This window comes from Saccopteryx leptura, chromosome 2, assembly GCF_036850995.1.
Source record: "Saccopteryx leptura isolate mSacLep1 chromosome 2, mSacLep1_pri_phased_curated, whole genome shotgun sequence".
NCBI classification, from domain to species: Eukaryota; Metazoa; Chordata; class Mammalia; order Chiroptera; family Emballonuridae; genus Saccopteryx; species Saccopteryx leptura.
Genome location: NC_089504.1, coordinates 124,316,506 through 124,340,413, shown reverse-complemented (window position 1 = coordinate 124,340,413; position 23,908 = coordinate 124,316,506). Strand labels below are relative to the sequence as shown.

The following is a 23,908-nucleotide window of genomic DNA, read 5'->3' as shown; positions in this document are numbered from 1 at the left end:
CTGTGCCCCTCCCCCTCCCCCTAACTCTCTCCCTCCCTCCCTCCTATGTCCTCCCTCCCCCCACCCGTGGTAACCACCACACTCTTGTCCATGTCTCTTAGTCTCGTTTTTATGTTCCACCAATGTATGGAATCATGTAGTTCTTGTTTTTTTCTGATTTACTTATTTCACTCCGTATAATGTTATCAAGATCCCACCATTTTGCTGTAAATGATCTGATGTCATCATTTCTTATGGCTAAGTAGTATTCCATAGTGTATATGTGCCACATCTTCTTTATCCAGTCTTCTATTGAAGGGCTTTTTGGTTGTTTCCATGTCTTGGCCACTGTGAACAGTGCTGCAATGAACATGGGGCTACATGTGTCTTTACGTATCAATGTTTCTGAGGTTTTGGGGTATATACCCAGTAGAGGGATTGCTGGGTCATAAGGTAGTTCTATTTTCAGTTTTTTGAGGAACCACCATACTTTCCTCCATAATGGTTGTACTACTTTACAGTCCCACCAACAGTGGATGAGAGTTCCCTTTTCTCCGCAGCCTCTCCAACATTTGCTATTACCCGTCTTGTTGATAATAGCTAATCTAACAGGGGTGAGGTGGTATCTCATTGTAGTTTTGATTTGCATTTCTCTAATAACTAATGAAGCTGAGCATCTTTTCATATATCTGTTGGCCATTTGTATTTCTTCCTGGGAGAAGTGTCTGTTCATGTCCTCTTCCCATTTTTTTATTGGATTGTTTGTTTGTTTGTTGTTGAGTTTTATGAGTTATTTGTAAATTTTGGATATTAGGCCCTTATTTGTGCTGTTGTTTGAAAATAACATTTCCCATTTAGTTGGCTGTCTGTTTATTTTTATATCAGTTTCTCTTGCTGAGCAAAAACTTTTTATTCTGATGTAGTCCCATTCATTTATCTTTGCCTTCACTTCTCTTGCCATTGGAGTCAAGTTCATAAAATGTTCTTTAAAACTCAGGTCCATGAGTTTAGTACCTATGTCTTCTGCTATGTACTTTATTGTTTCAGGTCTTATATTTAGGTCTTTGATCCATTTTGAATTAATTTTAGTACACGGGGACAGGCTGTAGTCGAGTTTCATTCTTTTGCATGTGGCTTTCCAGTTTTCCCAACACCACTTGTTGAAGAGGCTTTCTTTTCTCCATTGTGTGTTGTTGGCCCCTTTATCAAAGATTATTTGACCATATATATGTGGTTTTATTTCTGGGCTTTCTATTCTGTTCCATTGGTCTGAGTGTCTATTTTTCTGCCAATACCATGCTATTTGATTATCGTGGCCCTATAATATAAAGTCAGGTATTGTAATGCCCCCAGCTTCATTCTTTTTCCTTAGGATTGTTTTGGCTATTCGGGGTTTTTTATAGTTCCATATAAATCTGATGATTTTTTGTTCCATTTCTTTAAAAAATCTCATAGGAATTTTGAGGGAATTGCATTAAATTTATATATTGCTTTGGGTAATATGGCCATTTTAATTATATTTATTCTTCCTATCCAAGAACAAGGAATATTTTTCCATCTCATTGTGTCTTTTTCTATTTCTCTTAATAATGCCTTGTAGTTTTCGTTATATAGGTCCTTTACATTCTTTGTTATGTTTATTCCTAGGTATTTTTTTTGTTGTTGTTGCAATCGTGAAGGGGATTATTTTTTTGAGTTCGTTTTCTAATATTTCATTGTTGGCATATAGAAAGGCTATGGACTTTTGTATGTTAATTTTGTATCCTGCGACCTTACTGTATTGGTTTATTGTTTCTAATAATCTTTTTGTGGAGTCCTTCGGGTTTTCGATGTGTAGGATCATATCATCAGCAAAAAGTGATACCTTTACTTCTTCTTTTCCGATATGGATGCCTTTTATTTCTTTGTCTTGTCTGATTGCTCTGGCCAGAACTTCTAGCACCATGTTAAATAAGAGTGGAGAAAGTAGACAACCCTGTCTTGTTTCTGATTTAAGGTGGAAAGTCCTCAGTTTTATGTCATTTAATATGATGTTGGCTGATGGATTATCATATATGGCCTTTATCATGTTGAGATATTTTCCTTCTATACCCATTTTGTTGAGAGTCTTAAACATAAAATTGTGTTGTATTTTATCAAAAGCCTTTTCTGCATCTATTGATAAGATCATGTGGTTTTTGTTCTTTGTTTTGTTGATATGGTGTATTACGTTAACCGTTTTACGTATGTTGAACCATCCTTGAGATTCTGGGATGAATCCCACTTGATCATGATGTATTATTTTTTTAATATGTTGTTGTATTCAGTTTGCCAGTATTTTGTTTAGTATTTTAGCATCTGTATTCATTAGAGATATTGGTCTGTAGTTTTCTTTCTTTGTGCCATCCTTGCCAGGTTTTGGTATGAGGATTATGTTGGTCTCATAAAATGTGTTTGGAAGTATTGCTTCTTCTTCAATTTTTTGGAAGACTGTGAATAGAATAGGAACCAAGTCTTCTTTGAATGTTTGATAGAATTCACTACTATAACCGTCCGGGCCTGGACTTTTATTTTTGGGGAGGTTTTTAATAGTTTTTTCTATTTCCTCCCTGCTGATTGGTCAGTTTAGGCTTTTTGCTTCTTCATGACTCAGTCTAGGAAGGTTGTATTGTTCTAGGAATTTATCCATTTCTTCTAGATTGTTGTATTTGGTGGCATATAATTTTTCATAGTATTCTACAATAATTCTTTGTATATCTATGATGTCTGTGGTGATCTCTCCTCTTTCATTTTGGATTTTATTTATTTGAGTCCTGTGCCTTTTTTCCTTGGTGAGTCTTGCCAAGGGTTTGTCAATTTTGTTGATCTTTTCAAAGAACCAGATCCTTGTTTTATTGATTTTTTCTATAGTTTTTCTGTTCTCTATTTCATTTATTTCTGCTCTGATTTTTATTATCTCCTTTCTTCGGCTGGTTTTGGGTTGTCTTTGTTCTTCTTTTTCTAGTTCCTTAAGGTGTGAAGTTAAGTGGTTTACTTGGGTTCTCTCTTGTTTGTTCATATAGGCCTGAAGTGATATGAACTTTCCTCTTATTACTGCTTTTGCTGCATCCCAGAGATTCTGATATGTCGTATTTTCATTTTCATTTGTCTGTATATATCTTTTGATCTCTGCGCTTATTTCTTCTTTGACCCATTCATTTTTTAGAAGTATGTTGTTTAGTTTCCACATTTTTGTGGGTTTTTCCCCCTCTTTTTTGCAGTTGAATTCTAGTTTCAAGGCTTTATGATCAGAAAATATGCTTGGTACAATTTCAATTTTTCTAAATTTGCTGATATTGTCTTTGTGGCCCAACATATGGTCAATTCTTGAGAATGTTCCATGTACAGTAGAGAAAAATGTATACTCTGTCGCTTTGGGATGAAGTGTCCTGTAGATGTCTATCATATCCAGGTGTTCTAGTATTTCATTTAAGGCCACTATATCTTTATTGATTCTGTTTGGATGACCGATCTAGAGCCATCAGCGGTGTATTGAGGTCTCCAAGTATGATTGTATTTTTGTTACTTTTTGTTTTAAGGTCCATAAGTAGCTGTCTTATATATTTTGGTGCTCCTTGGTTGGGTGCATATATATTAAGGATTGTTATGTCTTCTTGATTCAACTTCCCCTTAATCATTATGAAATGACCATTTTTGTCTCTGAGTACTTTTTCGGTCTTGTAGTCAGCATTATTAGATATGAGTAATGCTACACCTGATTTTTTTGGGGGTGTTTTTTGCTTGGAGTATTGTTTTCCAGCCTTTCACTTTGAATTTGTTTTTATCCTTGTTGCTTAGATGTGTTTCTTGTAGACAGCATATAGTTGGATTTTCTTTTTTAATCCACTCTGCTACTCTGTGTCTTTTTATTGGTAAATTTAATCCATTTACATTTAGTGTAATTATTGACACTTGTGGGTTCCCTACTGCCATTTTATAAATTGTTTTCTGTTAGTTTTGCATCTTGTTTGATTCTTTTCTTTTGTTTTTCTATCATTTGTTTTTGTTTGTTTGTGTTCCATACTTCTTTCCTCTGTTGCTACCTTTTTTAAGTCAAGTGTTTTTGTGGTGGTTTTTTCAAGGGTGGTGACCATTAAGTAATGAAAAGGGTACCTACCATATTCATTGTAGTACCCTATCTTATGAGTATTTCTGCACTTCATTGTCCTTTGCTACTGTTAATCTCCATCCTCTCCCCCCTTTTTTTTTCTTTTGTTGTCACAGTTTAAGTTTGGTTTTATTGTGTTCTTGGTGGAGCTGTTACTTGTGGTTTTGTTTTCTTTTGTTCTTTGAATCTAGTTCGAAAACCCCCTTTAGTATTTCCTGGAGTGGGGGCTTTCTGCTGATAAATTCTCTCATCTTTTCTGTATTTGTGAATGTTTTTATATCTCCTTCGTACTTGAAGGATAGCTTTGATGAGTATAGTATTCTTGGCTGAAAGTTCCTCTCTTTCAGGGCTTTAAATATTGGGGTCCACTCTCTTCTAGCTTGTAGAGTTTCTGCTGAGAAATCTGATGATAATCTAATAGGCCTTCCTTTATATGTTGTACTCTTCTTTTCCTTGGCTGCCTTGAGAATTTTTTCTTTGTCATTGGTTTGTGTCATCTTTATTATGATGTGCCTTGGAGTGGGTTTGTTGGGGTTAAGAAAACTCAGTGTTCTGTTTGCTTCTTGAATTTGAGGCTTTAGTTCTTTCCACAGGCTTGGGAAGTTCTCGTCTATTATTTGTTTGAGTATATTCTCCATTCCATTTTCTTTCTCTTCTCCCTCTGATATACCTATTATTCTTATGTTATTCTTTCTGATGGAGTCAGACAATTCCTGTAGGGCTTTCTCGTTTTTTATTATTTTTGAGTCTCTTTCTTCTTCTCTCTGTTGTGCCTCAAGTTGCTTGTCTTCTATTTCACTAATCCTATCTTCTATCTGGGCTGTTCTGTTAACTAAGCTTGTTACCTCATTTTTCAGCTCATGAATTGAGTTTTTCATTTCTGTTTGATTTGTTTTTATAGTTTCAATTTCCTTGGTAATATATTCTTTGTGTTCGTTGAGTTGTTTTCTGATCTCCCTAAATTGCCTTTCTGTGTTTTCTTGTATATCTCTGAGTATTTTTAAGATTTCTATTTTAAATTCTCTGTCATTTAGCTCTAAGGCTTCCAATATGTTAAGTCTTTTCTCCATAGATTTTTCCACATCTATTTGTGTTACCTCTCTATCTTTTGTATCCATAATATTCGATTTCCTCTTTCTTATTGGCATCTGAGGGTGGTCTTGTTGATAGCACTAATTAGAATTAATAAAAAGTAAAAAGTAAAAAAAAAAAAAAAAGGTAAAACACCCCACAAAAAAAAAATAGTAATAATTTATTATTTCCCCCTTTTTTCTTTCTTCTCTTTCCCTCCTCTCCCCTCCTCAGGGAAATAACGTGATGACCTGTGAATTATATTATGCTAAATGGAACAAAAACTGCCTATAATGGAGGGCCTGATTTGGGGTGAAGAGTTCAAAGGGCAAAAAAAGGGAGTAGGGACCTACTAAATGCAAAAAAAAAAAAAAAGAAGAAGAAAATCTTAGACAAGTGAAAGATGATTTGCTTGTAAGTGATGGCCGACTAAGAGATATAATGAGAGGGATAAGAGGGAACCAGAAAAAGGAGAAAAAAAAGAATAATAAAGAAGAAAAAAAAATAAAAATAATAAGTAAAAATCTGTTGTATTAAGTGGAGCGAAGACTAAATACAATGGAGACCTTGGGTTGGGAGGAATGCTTAGTGAGTTAAAAAGCAACGTAAAAAGTACCCAAAATGCCACAAAAATAAGCAAACAAACAAACAAGAAAAACAAAAGCGAAAAAGAAAAAGAAAAAAAACAACAAAAATAAAACCCAAAAAAAACTTGAGTTCCAAATTAAATAATTTGTTCGTGATTGAGGATTAAGTGGGAGGAAAAGTAAAAGGAGAAAAGAAGAAACGAATAGAAAGGAAAAATAAGAAAAAGAGAAAAACGAAGGAAGAAAAAAAGGAAGAGAAAAAAACAAAATAAAGCAAAACAAAAAAAAAAAGAGGAGAGAGTGAGAGTTAAGTGTTTTGGAGTGTAACCTTAAAGGAGAGTGAGGATGAAGAAAAGAAATAAAATGTAACACTCATGGGTAGTGTAGTTCAAGAAAAGGGTAGCATAAGATGGGCAGAGAATAAAAGGACCGAGGTGGAGGAAATAGAAATAATAATAATAAAGGCAATAAGATAGAAGAAACAAACAACAACAACAAAAAATTAGTGGAACAAGTTATAAAGTCTGTGGATTTTTCTTGATTTTGAGAGGTTAACTTCTTCCTTTTTCTTTTCTCTCCCTCTTCCTGGTCGGTGACTCTGTACCCCAGGCTCTGCCCCTGTGTCACATTTAGGTAGGGATTTGCAGTTGATGGGATTCTATGGCAATGTCACATAAATGGCTTTAGTCTTGCTGGTAGTCAAGGCTTGTTGGCGTTTGCAGGGTCCAACAATGAGAGAGTTTGCTTTCCTGGAGTCTCTCTCCTAGTCCCCCCTTCCTGAATTAGCAGCCTGGTGATCCAGCTATAAGGCTGCTACTGCTTCTGCCTGGGGAGTAAGAGGCTTAAAGAGCTAGGAAATCCCCACTCTATCCCCACTCAGCGCAAGGCTTTGGGAAAGGCTCTGGCAGTCAGAGCCTCCAGCGTAATCAGTACTCAGGCGGGGCTGGGAGTCAATTGTTGTCAAGGTGACTGTTCAGCGCCTAGCATTCAGTTGGACCAGTCAACCCAGGCTTTACACACTTTGTAGCCTGTTTTGGCTGGGAAGAAGAGGCACTAGTCTCTGCTTGCGACTAGTGTAGTATAGATCTTATTATCAGCCAAGTCCCTCTTGTTAGTGTTTATCCCTGAATATGGAGGCTCTGTCAATCAGAAGTTGCCCCCGCTCCTTTAGCGAGAGGCACTAAAAAATATCACACCTCTTGTCTTGGATCGCTGAACTGAGAGAGATATTATCAATTAGAGCCCCGTGGGTGCTCAGATTTCATGGGTTAAGCTAATTTCAGTGATTGGGTCCGCAGCTGTGCTCCCGAAGGTATTTCAGGCTGCCCACGCGCCCCTCCCCCAACCCTTGATTATTAGCTTGAATGGCTGGGTGAGGTGCCCCGCCCACAGAGAGAATCTCCCAAGTAGGAAAGACTGCCCTGGCACCTCTCCCGCTCACCCCGCCCCTGGCGGCTGGGGCGCACCGGGCGCAGGATAATGGGGCACCCTGGGTGTGCGGGCCAGTAGGGCGCTCTGGGCGCATGGGATGCCCAGGGCACGTGCGTGAATGGGGTGCTCCATGCACTGGTGGCTGGGGACTCTCACTCGCAATGCGCGGGCCGCTGGGAACGCTAGCGGTGCTCGCTCTGCGACCAGACCGTGGCACCAGGCGCGCACCAGCGGCTGCTCGCAGTGCTTAGGCTGCCGCTCCCTGAGTGTGGGCCGACTCACCACAGGCGCACTCCCTCCGCTGCTTGAATGAACGTCCCTGCAGTAGTTAGCTTCCTCCACACCCTCGTCTCTCAGATTCAAGTGATAACAGTCCTTTCGCTTTCAGTTTGTGGGGAACTCCAGAATGCTCCGAGGATAAATTTTTCTGTTTCTAGTTGATAAATTTGTTGAGATTTTGGGGAGATCTGTCGGACGCGCTGCTCACGGCGCCATTTCCGTGATGTCTAGTCTTTGTTTAATGTTGTCTAAAATGTGTCCATTTTTAAGGCCTGAATTAAGTTCTTGCATGCAAAAATTGGAAATGCCAGCTCTAATACTGAAAAAATAAAATGATTTTAGAACTTGTAAGCAACGCTCATTTAAATTTGAATAGAATAGAATGTAGATCCTTAATACTTACTAATTTTGTTAGTACATTGTGAGGTGTGTTCAGAGTTATGAGCCAAATAGCAATTATTAATCAAAGTTATATGTTATACTTCTGTTTTTGTGTATAAATTGTCTTGTGTATGTGTAAGGCTATACTCAGATAAGTAAAACAAAGGAATTGAGCAAAATTAAGCAGGGCCCTAATAAGTCATTTCAAGAATTTATCTCAAGCTGCTTCAGGCAGTTAGAAGAATAGTATAAGAATGCTAATTCTGCTTCTCAGGCCAACCCTGCAAAAAGGATACTGAGAAAATAGAAAATTTGGCTCCACTGATTTTGCCTATTGGATTCAAAAGATAGGTCAGGAACCCCCTGAAATAGAACTAACAATACACAGGCATAAATTTAAAAGACTTTTAGATACTGGAGCTGATGTACATGTATTGCTAAGCTACATTGGCCTTCTTCCTGGCCCACTTATGCAGTAGCCACAGAATTACAAGGTATGAGGCAGAGTAAATCCCTCAACAAAGCTCTAGTTTTTTACAGTGGGAAGATAAAGAAGGTCATTCTGGACTTTTTCAGCCTTATGTGCTCCCTGGATTGCCAGTTAAAAAATTTGGGAGCATTGCTTGTCAGTGCTAATAACTTAGTACTCAAATGTTTGATCAGGGATTTTTGCCCACCTAGGGACTAGGTAAAGAACAGTGGGGAATTCTCACTCCTATAGAAGTGGCATCCAATACCAGAAGGCATGGATTAGGATATCAAAATTTAGCATAGGAGCCTTGGTAGCTCCAGCTACCCCAGACACAATTATTTGGAAATCAGATAATACTGTATGGGTAGACCAATGGCCCTTTTCTCAGGAGAAACTTAAGGCAGATGCTCAATTGGTACAAGAGTAGTTACAGCTTGGGCACATTAAACCTTCTAACAGCCCATGGAATATGCCTATGTTTGTTATTAAAAAGAAATCAGGAAACTGGAGACTATTACAAGATTTGAGAGAAATAAATAAGACTATGGAAATTATGGGTCCTCTCCAGCTAGGACTCCTTTCTCATACTGCCATTCCATGGAATTTTCACCTTGTAATTATTGACTTGAAGGATTGCTATTTTACTATTTCTTTAAGCCCTCATGATTGCAAGCATTTTGCATTCAGTGTTCCTTCACTTAATTCCAGGCTCCAATGGAGCAATACCAGTGAAGAGTTTTGCCTCAAGGTATGGCTAACAGTCCTACCTTGTGCCAAAATATGTTGCTCAAGCTATCTCTTCGGTATGAAGGCAGCACCCCAAGGTGTACATAATTTATTATATGGATGATATTCTTATTGCTCATCCAGATAAAGACACTGTGTTGACCATTTTGCAACAACTAGAATAGTCTTTGAAAAAGTCAGGACTTTATATATCTCCTGAAAAGGTACAGCAATCTTTACTTTTTTATTTAGGACAAATTATTGAGGGGCAACAAATTCACCCACAAAAATTAGAAGTCAGGACAGATCATTCACAAACTTTAAATGATTTACAGAAATTATTAGGAGATATTAATTGGCTTAGACCTTCCTTGAAATTAACTACCGGGGAACTGAAGCCACTTTTTAATATTCTTAAAGGCTCGACTGAACCAGCTTCTCCTCGACTACTTACAGCTGTGGGACAGCAAGCCTTAAAGCATGTAGAAAAAGCCATACAAGAAGCACAACTAAAACACATAAATCCTGAAGGATCAATTGCCTTTCTAATTTGTCCCTTGAGTTACACTCCAATGGGACTGTTGTGGCAAGCTTCAGGTCCTATTGAATGGATTCATTTAGCTGTTAGTCCTAAGAGAGTTTTATCCCCATATTTTGATCTTGTTGCCTCCTTGATTATCAAGGGGCATAGGTGACTCTCACAGCTTTTAGGTTTTGAGCCTCAGATTATTGTTGTTCCTTTTTCAAAGGATCAACAACAATGGCTCTGGGAAACTTCCACTAAATAGCAAATTGCTTTTGTAAATTTTACAGGCCAAATTGATTCTCACTACCCAGCTGATAAAATAGTTCAATTTTCATTAATTACTACATTTGTCTTTCCTAAGACAATTGTTAATGAGCCCATTCCTGAAGCACCTACAGTCTTACTGATGGGTCCAGCTCAGGAATAGCAGGCTTAATAATTGATGGACAAGTTTATACTGAAACAGTCGCCTTAAAATCAGCTCAGAGAGTAGAATTACATGCCATTATCATGGCTTTTAGCATTTGTCATGCTCCTCCTTTAATCTATATATAGACAGTAAGTATTTACTTATGGTTGTTTCCACTATAGAGACTGATGTTTTAGGAACAACTGCTGCAGAGGAACAATTTCAGCACATTCTCTTCTTCAAAGACTTGTACATCAACATAGAGCTCCATGTTTTATAGGATGTACTCGAGCTCACTCCATGCTCCCTGGAGCTTTAGCACAAGGGAATGCCTTTGTTGATCAAGCTACCCAAAAGAAAATTATTGGAGCAACCATGACAGATAAAGCAATCTAGTTTCATATTATTCATCGCCAGAACACTGGAGTCCTGCATAAACAGTTTCAACTTTCTCAGGAAGCAGCAAGGCAGATTGTTAAATCCTTCATTTGGAGTTAACACTTGAGGACTCCTACCAGGAAAACCTTGGCAAATGGATGTTACTCATATACCTTCATTTGACAAACAGTCCTTTGTCCATGTTACAGTGGATACTTATTCTGGATTTATAGTAACCTCTGCCAGAACAGGAGAGGCTACTAAGCATGTTTTATCTCATTGTTTATATGCATTTTCTATTATTGGACTTCCTAAACTGATTAAAACTGACAATACTTCTACATATGTAGGAAAAGCATTTACTATATTTTTTCAAACCTTTTGAATTATGGTTATTTCTTATAATCTTTAAAATCAAGGTATTATTAAAATGTACCCAGCAAATATTTAAGGTCAATTTAAAAATATATATATAAAAGAGGGAGTCATGTCCTGGAATCATGCTTTTTACTTTAAAAAATTTCTTTTGAATGCTGATTGTGCAGGAGACACCAAACCTCTTTCTCTGCAAACTTCTACCCTCTTTTATTTGACCCAGCTAATCATGCTGTTTTGTCTTTTTCCAAATAGTTCCAGATATACAGAAAAAGTTTATAGAGGCAGATGAGGACCCTCAAACCTCTCAGTGAGATCTTCTGAGCATGGCTTTTTTTTTTTTTTTTGTATTTTTCTGAAGTTGGAAATGGGGAGGCAGTCAGACAGACTCCCGCATGCGCCCAACCGGGATCCACCTGGCATGCTCACCAGGAGGTGATGCTCTGCCCATCTGGGGCATTGCTCTGTTACATCCAGAGCCATTCTAGTGCCTGAGGCAGAAGCCATAGAGCCATTCTCAGCGCCCAGGCCAACTTTGCTCCAATCGAGCCTTGCCTGCGATAGAGGAAGAGAGAGAGAGAGAGGAAGGAGAGGGGGAGGAGTGGAGAAGCAGATGGGCACTTCTCCTGTGTGCCCTGGCCAGGAATCGAACCTGGGATTTCTGCATGGCAGGCCGATGCTCTACCACTGAGCCAACTGGCCAGGGCCCTGAGCATGGCTTTTAAGGCCTATAATGACCAAGAGGCAGACAAAGCCCAAAAACGATCAGGTAAAATACCAACTCTTGGCATATGCCCTTAAAGGCTCCAATGCTCCAAAGGGGACTCATAGGACTCCAATAGGGCCCAGCTTCAATAGTGGAAAGGAAGGTCATTGAGCTAAAGCCTGCCAGGCTTCTCAGCCCCTACCAGGGATATGCCTTTGCTGTGATGAAAAGAGACACTGAAAGGTAAGCTGCCCCCTCACTCCTCTAGGCGAGGGTTACTCCACCCACCTGTGACCTAACCTTGCCAAGCCTGCTGGGATTTACCACTGAAGAATAAAAGTGCCCAGGGTCGTTGGCCCTATCTCACGTCCCTGTGGATGAACCTAGGGTATTTCTTCCAAGTAGCAGGTAAACTGCTCTCATTTCTTATGGACACAAAGGCCAGTTACTTTGTCTTGCCTGGATATTTGGGTTTTTTATTCATCCCTTGAAGATCTCTATTGTGGGTGTTGATAGTTCGATTTTCTGCTGCTTTGTTTATCTCCTTTATTCCTCCTGCCTCAATGCCCCATTTATATTTTAGGTTGGGACCTACTCCTAATTTAGAGCTTTCTTTCTCCTTTTTGAAAACTTCTGTTACAAATTTACCTCTGCCACCCAGCATAGTGTATCCCAAGGTTCTCCTCACCACCCCATGGCTGTAAAGCTTCAGGGAAAGTCCCCCTGGGTTCATCTCTTCAGTTTAAAGAAAATGGAAGCTCCATCTCCACACATACCTGCAGATGGCTTTTCTAGTCTTCTGAATCATTACTAGCTAGAAACAGTGGTCATTGGGACTTGGACATGAGCTGCAAAGTGTAGAAATGTGATAAAAATTTCAGTGCCATGTGGACTTTTCCTGTATTTCCTGGATTCCTGCTCCTTGTGACAGCTCTCAGTGGGACTGAAGTGGGGTTGGGTTGCATTTGCAGGGATGTGGAATGGTGATGGTGCCAACATGGACTTGCTGAAATTATTAATATATTAAGGACATTTAAAATAGCAAAGACTCTGTTATAGATCCTGCTGTATTGGCTAAAAATTTGCTTGATAATCTAAAAGGCTTTAATCACTTTAATGTATTAGAATACTTGCTTGGGTATCTGTTAGCATTGGCTATACTAATTTTGTGTTTATTCTGTATTTTTTTAGTCTGCCTCCAAGTTGGAATCTGGGAAAATAGGAAATCAGATGAGTGCAAATCTCAGCACACAAATTAAAAAAAAAAAAAAAAAGAAAAGAAAAGGAGGATATGTAGTAGACTGCAAGTAGCAAAAAGCCTTTGTAGTTTTGAGGCTTAGCAAAAGGCTAAGTTCTCCCCCCACCACCTCCATATTGGCTGTGAAGCTGAGTATTTCCACCCACTTCACTTGCTTGCTTAAGTTGCTGGAAGCAATTTACATGCCCTTCCTCTCACTCCTTGTTTGTTCAGATGTTGGTTGATTTCACTTATGCATGGTGGGGGGATTCCTGTTTATGCCTTGGGAGAGTTCCTGTTTTTGCCTCAGATGTGTAACTTTGTATCAAGGACTTCCTTGTTTTGCACATGGCTATATAATAAAGCAAACTGGGGCTATGGTGCACTGAGATATTGCCATCAGCATTGAAGAGGCCTCCTGATCCCATCCTTCTTTCTTAATGAGTCTGTTTTCTTAATTCCGCACAGTTTTCCCTCAAGACCCAGAATTACAAGCTGTGCTGGTCCATGGCACCCATGCTTTCAAAAGGTGAAACCAGAAATAAGACTCTGATTTGTTTAAATGTGAAGTCCATGCCATTTATACTTTTGGCACTTCTATGGTACAAAACTTGTTACATCTTGCAGACATACAAGGTATTTCCTAAGGTAAAGTTAGATGATAGAGCAATATACATAGTTACAGTGCTGTAAAAGTGTTTAATAAATAAGTTTAAAATTATTGGTATAAATGAGAGCTCATCAGCTGAGTTTCAATAAAAAATAACTTCACTAAGACACATAACTAAAACAATAATATGATTATTACATACTAAATTGGATTACAGCCCTGACATCTAATTGACTCTGTACAAAGAAAAGGCCTTTACAGAGTTAAAGTTGAATGAGGTCAAAGGATGGGGCTCTGAGTCAATATTACTAGTGTCTTTATAAGATGAGGAAGATACAACAGGGATGTGTGCATACAGAGAAAAGGTCATGTACAGACATGGCAAAGAGACGGACATCCTCAAGCCAAGGAAGAGGCCTCAAGAGAAATTAAACTTGTCTGCAACCCGATCACAGCCTCCAGAACTGTGAGCAAGAATTTTCTGTAGTTTAATCTACCTAATCTTATGATATCTTGTTATGGCAATCCAGCAGACTAATATGATCAAATGGGAGACAGCATGAGTTTGTATGTGCATTGGTAAGATGAAAAGCACTTTTATTTCACACAAAAATGTACTTCTTTTTTTTCAATAATATCTGTACCAGTAGGTAACAGAAATCACCCTATCTATGTTAAAGCAGAGAAGTATAGTCTTAAAAAGCTATAGCTAATACTGTATTTAATGGTGAAAGAGTAAATGTTTTATCCTAAAATCAGAAACAAGAAAAGAACGACTGTTCCCAGAACTTCTATCTGGCATGTTACTGGATGAAATAGCCAGTGAAAACATGTAAAAAAGAGAAGTAAAAAGCATCTGGACCAATAGAATAAAGTGGCATTATTCTCACTCAAAAATAAGATAATATGCCTTGCCTTGTAGAAGGCTGATAGAATCAACAAACAAAAGCTATTACAACTAATTAGTTTAATAAGTTTTTACAAAGCAAAGTCAATATAAAAAGTGGTTAATTTTTACATACTAGCCATGAGAGGTTGAAAACTGAAGTTACCAAAAAATATTATAAACAGTATCATCAAAAACATGAAATATTCATGTATAAATCAGATCAAGGATCTATAAGACCTGTAAAGGAAAACTATAAAATATAGCTAAGAGAAATTAGAGAAGTCTGGATAAATTGAGAGATTTGCCAAATTCATGTTGGAAAAATAATATTTCAAAAATATTAACTCTTTTTTTTATTTTTATTTACTTATTTATTTTAGAGAGGAGAGAGAGTTAGAGTGAGAGAGAGAGAGAAAGGGGGGAGGAGCAGGAAGCATCAACTCCCATATGTGCCTTGACCAGGCAAGCCCAGGGTTTTGAACCAGTGACCTCAGCATTCCAGGTCAACGCTTTATCCACTGCGCCACCACAGGTCAGGCTAAAAATATTAACTCTTTAAAAATAATTATTAATATATAACTGGTCCATTTTTTCAATTGTTTCAAGCAGGAAGTTAAATTTGGTTTTAGTTACACCATGTTGGTAGAAATTAAAATAATTAGATGTTTTGATTCTAATGTAAAAATAAAATACAGTGAGTTCGTAAAGTCATGGTGCACTTTTGACAAGTCACAGGAAAGCAACAAAAGACGATAGAAATGTGAAATCTGCAAAAATAAAAGGAAAACCCTTCCAGTTTCTGTAGAATGATGTGGCAGCATGTGCGCATGCGCAGATGATGACGTAACACCATGTATACAGCGGAGCAGCCCACGGCCATGCCAGTCGAGATGTGGACAGTACAGAGAAAAGTTCAGTGTGTTCTGTGGCTCACTAAATTTGAATCCGTGACCAAAGTGCAGTGTAAATATCAAATATCGGCATGTTTATAACAAAGCGCCACCACATAGGAATAACATTACTCGGTGGGATAAGCAGTTGAAGGAAACCGGCAGTTTGGTGGAGAAACCCCATTCTGGTAGGCCATCAGTCAGTAATGAGTCTGTATATTCAACAGAGTTTGTGTAGTCAGGAGGGACAGAGCAAGAGAACACAAATCTGAAAATGGGGTCTTACTCTACTTTTACAAATTAAAGACTGCTGCCAAGGGCAAGCTGTTTAGTCTTTCTGGGCTTCAGTCTTTTTGTCTGTGTAATTAAGGCATTATTATCTATCATTTCAGCTGAACACTGTCATTGTGAGGCTTCAGTAACATGGTTATATATTTTAAAAGAAATATTGTAAGTAGTTCACCAATGACAGGTATATTTCTGTGGTAAAAACTGGTCACATAAATATTAAAATGCACATTGGGAAGAAAATGACTCAGACAGTAACTGAACTGTGTAGCTTTGGAAGTAAGACCCACTTTGATTACACAACCAGTGCACACCCTAACACAGGCATGGCCAACATACGGCCCATGATTAAATTTAAATATTCTCTGTACGACGCACTGTAAAAATGAAACAAGTGGTACTTTTAAGTTGTTATACATAAACTATGATATCTAACCATTGTACAACAATGAAAGATAAAATCTCAGCTACTCAGAAGTGGAAGCATCTTTGATTATTGGAAATCGAGGTATTTAAGAAGATAGTGATACCCAGAAAAGAATTCCGCATGTGACTAATCTAGGGTTAACTTCCAATAATTGGTTGAATTGATTCTTGATACTTCTTTATTTTATAAAAAAAATTTATTATAAAGATTTACAACTTTTGTACTTATCTGTGCAATTTTTATAAGCAATTGAATAATGGAAAGTATGTAAATTTTAAAAAGCTTGCCAAGGAATATACAGTAATCTTCAGCTCAATTTATATTTGTGAACAAACTTTTTCTTTAATGAATCTAAATAAAAGTACAACAAAATTAAGATCAAATAATTTACATTTGGAGGCTTTGTTAAGAATAGCTACTACAAGTATAGAGCCAGATATTAAAAAAATAATAGGCCACATTAGTTTTTTTGTTAATTTATTGTACTAAATTACTTACATTTATTCATAAACAAATTACATAATAAAATTTTGTTTACTTAAACGAATCATTTTTGTACTTAGCATTTTTTAATTTTAATACAATGGTACCTTGCGATACAAATTTAATTTGTTCTGTAACCAAGCTCGTAAGTCAGTCAACTTGTATATCAAACTGCCGATACTGGACCCGTGCACCAATGCGCCAACTAGCGGCAGCTTCCCTAATCATGACTCATATCTCAGAATTTTGCTCGGATCTCGAACAAAAATATGGACTGAGTCGCAGCTCATATCTTAAAAAAAAAAATTGTATGTTGGTCTGTTTGTATCTCAAGGTATCACTGTATTTTCTCCAGCCCATGAAAAAAATTTTCTTTCTAATCTAGCCCAGGGGCAAAAACTGTTGGCCACTTCTGCCCTAACCTGTTGAATCACTGGGCCTGCCCTACCTCTCTTTTGCTCCACCCTGCTGAGTTCAGGCTTCCCTCAGTGGAAGACTGTTTGGATCATCCCTCTCAAGTCCAGGTAGCCCTGCCCAGCTGAGCTCAGTTCTGAAGCAAAAGGGTGTGCTATTCAAAGCTGGAACATTTGGAATGTGTCACCCTTGGAGGCTATTTTCTAAGATAAGAACAAAAAGCTTGAGTCTCTCTTGTGGAGTCTCTTTTGATCTGCTTTTCTGAGCCCCATGGGCTCTGTCCAGTTGAACTTACTTTGCAGAGGAGACCACTAACTGCACTCAGCCTAAATGTGTGGTGCACTCTTCCTGGGGAAGCTAGAGATGAAGAATCTGACAGAGACTGAGGGATAGAGAAACTGAAGAAATAATGCCTAAATATTTCCCAAACCTGGTGAAAGAAAAAGTTACAAAAGTATAGGAGGCACTGAGAGTCCCAATAAAAGAAAATCCAAAAGGCCCACACCAAGACACATAATTAAAATGGTAAAGGTTAAAGGTAAAAAAAAAGACACTACATAATACTAAAGGAATTGCTCCAACGAAAGGATATAACCCCGTTGTAAATATATATGCACCCAACATAGGAACACTTAAATATATAAAGAAGGTAAACTGTAATATAGTCATAATAGGGGCTTTTAACACCTCACTGACATCAGTGGATAGATCTTCCAGACAAAAAAAATAATAAGGCAAAAATGACCTTAAGTTATACAGTGAGTCAGATGGATTTAATTGAAATTTATAAAACATTGCATCCCAAAGCAGTTGAATATACATTTTTCTCAAGTGCACATAGAACATTCTCAAAGATAAATCACATATTGGAACACAAAATAAGTCTTAATAAATTCAAGAAGACTAAAATCATATTAAGTATCTTTGTTGATTATAATGGTGTTGAACTAGAAATCAATTACAAGAAAAAGATAAACATTTAAACACATGGAGATTAAACAATATGTTACTAAAGAATAAATGGGTTAACAAGGAGATGAAGAAAGAAATCAAAAGTTACCTGGAAACAAATAAAAATGAACACACAGCAACATAAAGTCTACAGGACACAGTGAAAGCAGTCTTAAGAAGGAAATTCATAGCAATACAGGCCTAACTCAAGAAGTAAGAAAAATCTCAAATAAACAATCTAACCTTGCACTTAAAAGAACTAAAAAAGGAACAACAAAGCCTCAAGTAGGTAGAAGAAAGGAAATAATAAATACTCAAGCAGAAATAGATGACACAGACACTGAAAAAGAAATATAAAAGATCTATGAAACCTAGAGCTGATTCTTTGAAAAGATAAAGAAGATCAACAAAACTTTAATCAGTTCTGTTAAGAAAAATAAAAAAGGAGGTCTCAAATAAATAAAATGAGAAGGAAAAAGCAGTCACAGCCGACACCACAAAATACAAAGGATTGTAAGAAAATACTATGAACAACTATATACTAACAAATTGAACAACCTGGGTGAGATGAATAAATTCATATAAGCAGACAGTCTTCTAAAACTGAACAAGAAAGAATTAAAAAAACCCGAGAAGATCAATCACAACTAATAAAATCAAATAAAAGTTCTGAATCTAATGGCTTCACAGGTAAATTTTATCAAACATTCCAGCAAGAACAAACACCTATCATTCTCAAACTATTCAAAAAATTTCAAGAGATTGGAAGACTTCAAAGCTCTTTTTTCAATGCCAGTATTATATTACTTCCAAAACCAGATATGAACACAACAAAGAAAATTATAAGCCAATATCCCTGCTGAACATAGATGCTAAAATTCTGAACAAAATATTAGCAAGTTGGATCCAGCAATACATTAAAAAGATCACACATCATGATCAAGTAGAACTTATTCTAGGGATGCTAAGTGGGTATAATGTCTGTAAATCAATAAACACCACATAAACAAAATAAAGACTAAAAATCACATGATCATATCAATAGATACAAAAATAGATATTTGATAAAATTCAACACCCATTTATAATTAAAACTCTCAGCCAAGTGGGAATGGAAGTACCATAACTAAAAATAATAAAGGCCATCTATGACAAAGCCATAGCCAACATCATACTCAATGGGCAAAAACTAAAAGTGTTTTCTTAATATCAAGAAAACAGCAATGTTCACTTTCACCACTCTTTTACCACATAGTACTGAAAATCTGAACCACAGCAATAAGACAAAAAGAAGAAATAAGAGGTATCTAAATTAGAAAGGAAGAAGAAAAACTGTCATTTGTAGATGACATAATATTATGTCTAAAAACTCCACCAAAAAGACCAGCAAAAACTACTAAATCTAAGAAATGAATTCAGCAAAGTAGCAGGATACAATATTAATATCCATAAATCTTTGGCATTTTTACATACCAATAATGAACTATCAGAAAACAAAATTAAGAAAACAATCTTACTTACTATTGCAACAACAACAAAGAAATAAGGGACCTAGTGTTGGGAGCCGATCCACTAATGCTGGCTAACTAGGTCATAGCAGGAGAAGATCCACAACTGCTGGTTGACAAAGTCACAGCAAAAGAAGATAAAGTCACTGCAGTGAAGACCAACAGCTGCGGGTTGACAAAGTCACCGCAAAGGAAAGGCACAACGATACTTCCCCCTTTAATCTTTTGAATTAATCTGGCCTTATATCCCCCCTTTTCTGGGTGTGTGCTATTATTTGTAGCACAGGGATAATAGTACCGTGCTTTCCCTGTAGATTAGTAGTAATTTCTTTGGAAATGAGACAGAAGGTGTAAATTCCACAGAAAAGCCTGTAAGCCCCTTGAACTGGGCTCATAAATATAAGAGGCTGGCTATGATATCCCTCATAAAGGGTTAAGTTTGTAGGAGAATTTCTTTTTATTAATCATGTTAGAAAGAATAAAGTTAGAACTTAACTAGTGTATGAATATAGTAAATAAATAAAGTTTAACTAGACATTAGAATCTTAGGTAAAGTGTAGTGGAGTGGCCCGTTGCATGGCCTTGGATAGGAGTGCAGCTGGCTAGTAAAGAATGTTTTGTTAAAAGACTTGTTTTGTCACTGAAGGCAGTTGCTGGGCTTTTCTCAGTAAAACATTCTCATGAGATTTTTGTATCTTCCAAGGATAAGGAGAGGAATGTGGTGGGATTCATAGCAGCTATAGCAATTAATGCCTTCTGATATTATGTTGCTACTAGCTATCTTGCAGGTGCACTTTTTGTATCTTTAAGTAAAAGTTACTCTTAATGCTATGTTAGTTTCTTAAATAGCAAGCCTTTTGTAGTCTTGTGAAAATAGAATTAGGACACTACATGAACTCAAGGCTATTTGCCTGAGCAAGCGGTGGTCCTTTGCTAGTCCTTGATGATTTCGTCTGCTATCTCTTTCTGCGCCCTTGACTCACAACAACAGTAAAATAGAGTTATTAATTAGTACTAATCTTTTAGAAGTTTGTACCGATATTGTTATTACTATTCAAGTTATTGTACAACTGTACTTTGAATAACTTACCACCTGACTTGTAGCTTATAGATATGAATTAACTGTTATCTAGAAATATGTAACCATAGTGAAACTAAAACAATGATGTATTCAAAATACCATGTGATTGTAACTTAGTGTGTGTGCATAAAAAGTAATGTTAGACCAGCCATTGGCGGAGATGCCTGGCAGTAAATGCTGACCAGAGAATAAAAAGAAAGAAAAGAATTCGGCTCTCTCACTCGATTTTCGCTGATGCCGTCTCTTCCTGTGGGACTTCTGGATCCCCTCCCCCCCGGGGCTGGACCCCAGCAACCTAGGAATGAATTTAACCAAGGAAGTAGAAGACACAATACTGAATTGTGAAATTGAGAAAGATACAAATAATTAGAAGTATGATATATACCATGTTCATGACTAAGAAAAATTAACATGATTAAAATATCCATATTACCCAAAGCAATCTGCAGATTGATGATACCAATGGCAAATTTTGAAGAACTAGAACAAATATTTCAAAAATATATATAGAACCACAAAAGATCCTGAATAGCCTCATCAATTTTGAGAAAGAACTAAATTGGAGATATCACACTGCCTAATATCAAACTATCCTACAAGGCTATATAATCAAAACAGTATTGTATTAGCACAAGAACAGGCATATAGATCAATAAAACAGAATAGATGGTGCAGAAATACTCCTATAACTATATGGTTAATTAACAGTTGATAAAAGAGACAAGTATATACAATAGGCTAACAACAATCTCTTTAATAAATGGTGTTGAGATAATTGGACAGATACATGCAAAAAATGAAACTAGATCACCAACTTACACCATATACAAGAATAAATTCAAGATGGATTAATGACTTAAAAGTAAGTCACAAAACCATAAAAATCCTAAAAGAAAACATAGACAGTAAATTTCAGACATTTCTTATAGCAATAAGTTAGCTGATATATCTCTTTGGGCAAGGAAAATAAGGGGAAAATAAACAAATGGGACTACATCAAACTAAAAAGCTTTTGCACAGCAAAAGAAACCATCAACAAAATGAAAAGAGAACACATTGAATGGGAGGACATATTTGCCAATGATACATCTAATCAGGGGTTACTTTCCAAAATATATAGAGAACTTATACTATCTATTACCAGGAAGACAACCCATTAAAAAAAATGGACAAAGGATCTAAATAGACATTTCTCCAAAGAGGACATACAGATGGCCAATAGGCATATGAAAAAATGCTCAATGGAACTAATCTTCAGAGGGATTAAAACCACAATATGATATCACTTCATGCCTTTTATAATGGCTTTCATAAGTAAATCAACAAATGTGCTGGTGAGGATGTGGAGAACAGGAAACCCTTGTGCACTTTCAGTGGGAATGCATATTCATGCAACCACTGTGGAAAACAGTATGGAGTTTCCTCAAAAAATTTAAAATGAAACTGCCTTTTGACCCAGCAATCCCCCTTCTGGAAATATATCTAAAGATACCTGAAACACTAATTTGAAAGACTATATACACTCCTATGTTCATTGCAGCATTGTTTACAATTGCCAAGATTTAGAAGTAGCCCAAGTACCCGTTGGCAGATGAATGGAAAAGAAAGCAGTGTATATTTACACAATCAACACTAGTATGCCATAAAAGAGAAGAAAATCTTACCTTTTGTTACAGTATGGATGGCCTGGAGATTATTATGCTGAGTAAGAGAAATCAATCAGAGAAAAACAAAAACCACTTGATCTCACTTAGATGTGGAAGCTAATGAACAAAATAAACTGATGAACAAAATAGAAACTGGTGTGGACACATGGAACAGACTGACAGCTGTTAGAGGAGAGGGAAGTTGGGTTGCCTAGATAAAAGAAGGTGAAAGAATTAAACAAAAAAAAGGAGACTGCTTGATGCAGTCGGCTCACGATGCAGTGTACAGATAATGTTTTGTTGAGCTGTACACTCGAAAACTGTATGATTTTGTAAACCAATGTCACTGCAATAAATTCAGTTAAAAATAAGAAAAAAATGTGTGAACAAATTTGAGAAAGATGTTCCTTGCTTCAGGAGATCCAGCCCTTTAAAGAGCAAAGTGTTCATTGGCTTTTGGCATGTCAGTCCCAGTGACGGGTTTGTCTGTACAGTGTACAGACTGCAACACTTAGTCTGGAGCCCCTGGGGGTAACATCCCAGTATTTAATCTCATCACATTCCTATCTTCTTAACTCCTTACTCAGGATTATTGGCCTCAAACAAAGGGGAATAATTTGAAAATAAGCAGAAGTTGAAATTTGGTCTTGAGATATTTATTTACATACTTTCCCTGAACTCTGAAAGAATTTGAGTTGAAGAATGTGCTATTTGAAAGAGGTTAGTAATAAAAAGAAAAAAAATTACATTTATCTGTCTACTATGAGCTAAACAATGCAGAAATTCATGTTAAGTGTTGGTCATTTCAAATAGGCATCTTCCTTTAAAAAATTATAAAAGCATATGTAACTCTTTTTAGAGTGTGATTTCCTTCTTAAGATTGAAAATCTTAAAGATGGTGATGAATCCTATAAACTAAATTTTCTGCATTCAGGTTGTACTGAAGTAATAATACTAGACACATTGTTTAGATTTTAAACAGTCAAGATATTAGGATTCTTGTTACTGAAGCTTATCTATGTGGGATCTGTTTATCTGAAAAGAAGAGGTAAGTAATCAAGAAGGAAGATGTGGCATGCTGCCAAGACAGGTTTCTAAAAGCTGACAGCATTTCTGTCAAGAAAATCTTATGATTGATGAAACATTAACAACAGCCCAAAAGCCATAACTCTCTTTTTCAGTGTTGTAAAGGTGCAATATTATCAATAAAATGCTATTTTAGGTGACATTTGTAGGCAATTTCTAATAATTTCAAAAATATGTAAATTATGTTTATACTTTCTTTTATTTATTTACTTGCATATCCATACACTTAGTGAGAATAAACTATAACATTCTTACACTCATTGCATCATTTGTATGCTCAAAGGTAGTCAAGAGTGTTGTTTATATTCAGCAATTTCTTAACTTTTTTCTTTTCAAATCCCACCATTTGAAATTATTTCCTGAATGCCCATTAAAAATACTTTCATTAAAGTTAAAAAAAAACTTATAGCTTTAAAATGACAGTGGTTCCTCACCTCTTCTCATTTTATTCAAATTCTTAACAGCATCTGAAAGAGTTCACCATATCTTTTCTATTATTTTATTTCATGTTTTTGAGAGCAGTTTCAGATTCACAGAAAAACTGATAGGAAGATGCAGAGATTTTTCTATATAACACATGCATAACCTCCCCCATTATAAACATCTCTCCCCAGAATGGTACATTTGTTACAATTGATGAACCCACATTGACACTCCTTAATCACTAAGTCCATAGTTTAAAGTTCACTCTAGGTGTTGTACATTCTGTGGGTTTAGTATCAGAGTGTTTTTATTGCCTAAAAAATCTTCAGTGCTCCATCTATTAATTTCTCACTCTGTGCTCCCACCACCTCAGCCCCACCCATGGCAACTGCTGATGTATGTGCTGTCTCTATAATTTACCTTTTCCAGAATGTAATAGAGTTGAAACCATACAGTATGTAGCTCTTTTCAGTTTGGTGCCTTTCACTTAGTAGTGTGAATTTAATGTCCTTTTATGTTTTTTCATGAC

At 36.6% G+C, this 23,908-nt stretch overlaps 1 non-coding gene across 1 annotated transcript; it reads right to left on the bottom strand.

The window, feature by feature from the left end:
* Positions 1-11,371: 11,371 nt before the first annotated feature.
* Positions 11,372-11,447, bottom strand: TRNAG-GCC (transfer RNA glycine (anticodon GCC)). The gene has a single exon. It is a non-coding gene; the product is annotated as a tRNA-Gly (tRNA).
* Between the last annotated feature and the right edge of the window lie 12,461 nt (positions 11,448-23,908).